Source organism: Hemiscyllium ocellatum, chromosome 38, assembly GCF_020745735.1.
Source record: "Hemiscyllium ocellatum isolate sHemOce1 chromosome 38, sHemOce1.pat.X.cur, whole genome shotgun sequence".
Lineage (NCBI taxonomy): Eukaryota > Metazoa > Chordata > Chondrichthyes > Orectolobiformes > Hemiscylliidae > Hemiscyllium > Hemiscyllium ocellatum.
This window is the reverse complement of record NC_083438.1, coordinates 150,385-156,384: the sequence shown is the minus strand read 5'-3', so window position 1 is coordinate 156,384 and position 6,000 is coordinate 150,385. Positions and strand designations below refer to the sequence as shown.

The following is a 6,000-nucleotide window of genomic DNA, read 5'->3' as shown; positions in this document are numbered from 1 at the left end:
TGAGAAGAATAACAGGAAGGCAGAGTACTGGGTCAGTGGAAAGATTCTTGGTAGTGTGGATGTGCAGAGGGATGTCGGAGTCCATGTACATAGATCCCTGAAAGTTGCCACCCAGGTGGATAGTACTGTTAAGGTGACATATGGTGCGTTAGGTTTCATTCATAGAGTAATTGAGTACCAGAGCCGCAATATCATGCTGCAAAGATACAAAAAGCTGGTGCAGCCATACTTGGAATACTGTGTGCAGTTCTGGTGCCCATATTTCGGGAAGGACAGGAGGAATTGGAAATGGTGCAGAGGAGATTAACCAGGATATTGCCTACTCTGGAGGGTAGGTCTTACGAGGAAAGGCTGAGAGACTTGAACCTGTTCTCCTTGGCAAGAAGGCTAAGAGGGGATTTGATAGAGACATACAAGATGATCAGAGGCTTAGATAGGGTAGACAGTGGAAGTCTTTTTCTATGATGACGATGTCAGTATGCACGAGGGGGCATAACTACAAATAAGGAGTGATAGATTTAAGACAGATGTCAGAGGCAGGTTCTTTACTCAGAGAGGGGTAAGGTTGTGGAACGTACTACCTGCTAATGTAGACAACTCAGCCACATCAGGAAGATTTAAACAATCATTAGATAAGGACATGGGTGATTTTGGGATAGTGTAGGGGTGAGAATCAGTTCACAGGTCAGCGTGACATCAAGGATTGAAGGGCCTGTTCTGCGCTGTATTGTTCTATGACTATTGTGCTACAAGAGATTTCTGCTGTCTTAAACAGAGTGACACATCTTGTATGTTGGCTTACGAAATGTCACTGATCGCTACCAAAAATGTACGAGGTCAAGTTAGGGCAATAATAAGTTGCTGCAACAGGAGGGGAGCGGGTAACTCCATACAAAACCCTGCTTCATCTCACCTATTTTTACCTCCAAAATAGAGGGAAAGCACCTCTGGATCCCACCACAACAATTTGCCCCACAATCCTGGTATCTGGCTGCGCACTAGGTGGAGTGGAATAGTCTGTACTGGGACCCATTGGGGCCCTGAAACACTTGGTAAAGACTAAAATCATCTGAGCATTGAGAACCCCACCACATTGCATGCATTTTCTATTGTTTTTACTCGGTTCCCTTGTTTTTCCGAATGAACCTGTTTAAAGTTGTTATTAGACGCACCTGCACTCGCTGTGAATTGAACCCAGGCCTCCCGGTCAAGATTCGGGATATTTTCAACGCATCACAACACATCGACTCTAAATTCCCTTGTCCCTTAATGTTTCTGGTGCTTAGCTGCTGAGTCACGCCCGAATCAACTCTGCAAATGGGAGGAAGGGGCGGAACTGGAGGACCAAGCAGCGGCCGGTCCTCCAACCAGAGTGAGTGAGGGGCGGGGCCAAAGCATTCTCGGGAGTGAACGCGTCAGGATTGGTCAGAATGCAAACTGTTTTGCAGGATTGATCGTTTTCACTACACAGTGGAGTGTTAAACCTCTGTCATAAATCAATGTGAGATTTTAAGAAATAGTTGTGATGTAAATCTGATAACGTACATATTTTCAATCGATTTGCACAAATTGAGTAAGAAACTTGTTTTCAAACTCAGAACGACTGGTAATTTACATACTTGGCCAGTATGGTTGAGTTGGACCGAACAATCTACTCTCATACTAGCCAGCTCTATATCTGTAAGTCGACAGAACTGTTGTTAATGACAAATATTTCACCCATGATTCTCTTCAGTTATGAATAATCTGTATAAACTCACCGGAAACCTCAGACGCACGCGCAGTTTGGTTCCTATGTGGCACATGCGCAGTGTCACACTGATCGGGACAGGGAGAGGGAGACACGGAGCTGCTTTCTCCGGCAAGTAGCTGCGATCGGCTTCAGAGAGTGAGCTCAGAGCCGGTGTGTGGGAGCGTCGCTGGGAGAAAGGAGCGGACAGAATTCACAAATCTCGGATAGAGGTTAAAAAAAACCAAAAAGCCCCTCCAGGCTCGGGCAAGGAGGTGGCGGTCTCTGATCAGGGAAGCGGCCCAGGGTCACGGCCGCCATTTGTTTGAGGGAAGAGGGAGCGCTCTGGGCCGCCATGTTGTGAAGGTCAAGGTGCAGGAAGGCGGGGCTATCGGGGTCTGTAGAACAATCAGAGGAAAGGGAAGCCCCATTGTTATTGATTAATTCCATGAACACAGCGTCACTGGGCGGTCCCGCAGGAATCTCCTCTCTCAGTCCTGCTGTGATGTTTCACCCAATCACAACCAGCAGCTCTCCTCCTCTCTCAGCTCCCCTTCTGTCCTTCCTGCAGCATCTGTCCCCTGGGGCATTGAGCTGCCTGTCCTGTCCCTCCCTCAGCTGTTGTTCTGTAATCCCTGTGATATCACAGTCCCATCTTAGATTACTTCACCAAAGACAGGGATGTATCCGATGGATTTTTCTTAACATCAGCAATTGTTTAATACTCACTTACATGTTTTTAATTACATCATTTTTGAAGCATTTATTTCACATTCAATCATTTACAATGGTGGGATTTGGATCTGTATCCAGAGAACATTTGCTCAGTTTCTGGATAAATTGTCACACAATAATGCCCCAAGGCCATCACTTCGCCTGCTCACAGTTTGTATATCCCAGTGCAACATGAATCAAAACCCTTTCTTCCTGCACAATTGTTTGACCCGGCGCTCTGGTGTAGTGACTCAGTACCTCACCGTCTGGTATCCCTCACTGTGGGGGTCTAATTGCTGCTTCTGTCAGCGTCTCTCACTTTTGAAGCTACTCCGGATCATGAGCCAACAGAATTCTCCGCTCCAGAGAGATGAGGCAGCACAGGTCAGGAATGGAGACTGGGATTTTCCAGATCTATGTGGGGCTCAGTGCCATTCTATATGTGTCACCCTCAAAGCATTAGTCTAATTTCCCATTCTGCCCCTTTCTGTGTCTTCTACAGGTACTCATGGAGTTCCTGACTCAATAGACTTGCCAACTGCTGGTTGGGACGATGGTTGGTCAGCCAGAAAGACAAAGTCAGGGAGGTCGGAGACTTCAATCAATCCTGCTGCCAGGTAAGATCATTCCAGTGCACAGAGCAGAAAGTAGTAAGAGGGATCTAAACATCAGCTAACAAAACAGGACATAGAGAAAGTGCTGGAGGGGGAGCACAGTACAGACACAACCCAGGCTCAATCACCATACCTGCTGCAAGTTTTGTTGTAATGAGACAGCATCGGGAGTTCCCAGTTATCAGTCCAGTCCTGTGCTTTCTTAGGGAGCATCAGAACAACTGAGGGGAAAGCAGGCCTCCCATGAGAGGATGGTAATGCAACCTGGGATCTTTCTGTTCCCTATTCCCTCTCCAACACTATCTATGGCTTGTATTGAGGACCAGTGTCTTCAATCATTCTAACTCCTATAACAGTTCCTACCTCTGTCATCTCCTCCCCTCTCACCAATTATTTCACATATTTGAAACCTCCAGTCCAGATGACCATCCTTATCGCTGTAACTTGCTTCAATCTCTACAACATGCCTTGTTTCGATAGTCTTCTCCTCCTCCAATAACTGCAGACGTAGGGTCTGCTTCTGTGCGGCATGATTCTTCGGCCGAGGTTTCCTAAACGGAATGAGTCGCATTTGCCTGTGTTTGGCCCATATCCCTTCAAACCTTCTCCTCTCCATGTACCTGCCCAAGTGTCTTTTCCATGTTGTAATTGTACTTGATTTTACCATTTCCTCTGGCAGTCCATTCCGTCTATGCACCATTTTCTGTGGATAATGTTGCCCCTCAGCTCCCTCTTTAAATCCTTGCTCTCTCACCCCACCTTTATGCCTCTAGCTTTGGACTCACCTACCCTGGACTATTCACCTTACTTAGGCCCTACATTGTTTCATAAACCTTTATAAGGTCACCCCGTGGCCTCCTCTGCCCAGGAGAAATATTGACGACAGTGTTACCAATATCTCCAACTCATGTACTCAATGCTCTGACCAATGAAGACAAGTGTGCCAATTACCGCTTTCCCCACCCTGTCCCCCTGTGATGCCAGTCCAAGGAACAATGTAACTGCACCCCTTGGTCTCTCCCTTTTCTACAACACTCTCCAGGGCCCAACCATTAACTGTGTTAGTCCTCCCTGGTTTGTCTGATTAAATCCAATACCTGAATTAAACTCTATCTTTCGTTCCTTGGCCCACTGGCCCAGTTGATTAATATCCCCTTCGATATCTATATTCCCTGCCCACTCTTCCACTAATCTTGGTATCCACAAACATACTAACAGGGACGGCTCTCTTTTCAGTCAGATTGTTTATGTAAATGGTGCACAACAGTGGTCCCATCACCAATCCTTACAGCACACTGCTGGTCAGAGGCCCCAGTTTAAACAACAACCCTCTCCCACCATCCTCTGTCTCTCACTGTCATCCCATTTTGTATCCCGTTGGCAAGCTCTCCCTGATCCTTTGTTATCTACCGTTACTAACCAATGGATCATGCTTCACCCTGAACAGGGGTTTGCGGAAGCCAGAAACAACGTCTGTTGCTCTGCCTTTGTCTATGTTTTTGGTCACATCTTGAGCAAACTCCAGTCAAGTTTGTGAGGCATGTTATCCCACGCACAAAGCCATGCTGGCTGTTCGTAATAAGGCCTACCTGTCAGAACTACCTCCAACAACTGACCCACCCTGATGTCTCGCTCATCAGCCTGTAGCTCCCTGGCTTTCTCTTGCAGCCTTTCTTAATTAATGACACAACATTATAATCATAGTCAGAGAGTCATACCACACTGTTCGGTTAACACTAACCATACTCTAAAACGGATCTCATCCCACCTACCTGTTCCTGGATCATATTCCTTCATACCTTTCTTATTCCTGCCCTAATCCAAATGTCTTTTAAACATTGTAAATGTCCCCACATTCACCCCTTCCTTGGGAAGTTCATTCCACACACAACCCATCCTCTGTGTAACAATGTGCTCCTCATGTCTTTTTTTTATATGTCTCTCCTCTAAACTTAAAAATGTAATGCCTTGCCTTGAAACTCCCCTGTCCATGGGAAAGACAACTCCCATTAACTCGATCTATCCTCCTCATGATTTTATAAACATCTATGAGGTCATCTGTCAACATTCAGGTTTCAGTGAAAAATACCAACCTGTTCAGCCTTTCTTTATACTGAAGCCTTTCATACCCAGCCACATCCCAGTAAATCTCCTCCCAACCCTTTCCTGCTTAATAATATCCTTCCTATAACTGGTCGACCAAAACTGGACACAGTATTCCAGAAGAGGACTCACCAATGGCCTGTATAATCTCAATATGGCTTCCAACTCCTATATCCAAAGGACTGAGCAGTGAAAGCAAATGAGGCAAGCACCTTTTTTTAAACTATCCTGTCTCTCCATGTTGCAAATTTCAAAGAATTATGTACCTGAACCCTGAGGTCCCTCTGTTCTACAACACACTACCGAAGGTCCTACCATTAATTGTATAAGTCCTGCCCGTGTTTGTTGTACCAAATGCATTACCGCACATTTATTCAGATTGAACTCCATCTACAGTTTTTCAGCCATTCACGCATTTCATCAGGATCCCTTTGTAATCTCAGAAAACCACCTTCACTGTCCACAATGCCACCCTCCAGTCTATCAGCCTATCACATGCATCTCTCTATGGTACAAATATCTCTGCTAGGGGCCCTACAATTTCTTCACCAGCTTCCCACAATGTCCTGAGCTACATTTGATCAAGTCCTGGGAATTTATCTACCTTTGTGTTTTAAAACCTCCAGCACCTCCTTTTCTATAATGTGGACTCATTTCAAGACATTGAGTCATAGAGATATACAGCATGGAAACAGGCCCTTCAGACCAACTCCTGTATGATGTTTCTAGTCACATTTGCCACAATTTTGCCAATATCCCTCTAAATCTTTGCTATTCATACACCCATCCACATACCTGCAAATAGCCTCCCCAGATCTACTTTAAAAATTCATGTCGAAT

The 6,000-nt window shown here is 45.6% G+C and overlaps 1 long non-coding RNA gene across 2 annotated transcripts in view; it reads left to right on the top strand.

Annotated features, from left to right (window-relative positions):
* The first annotated feature begins 1,888 nt into the window (after positions 1-1,888).
* LOC132833958 (uncharacterized) overlaps positions 1,889-6,000 on the top strand; it is an 84,193-nt gene continuing 80,081 nt past the window's right edge. For both annotated transcript variants that reach the window (XR_009647126.1, XR_009647125.1), the window contains exons 1-2: positions 1,889-1,962; positions 2,946-3,060. This is a non-coding gene — a long non-coding RNA (uncharacterized LOC132833958). The remainder of the gene's footprint in view (positions 1,963-2,945; positions 3,061-6,000) is intronic.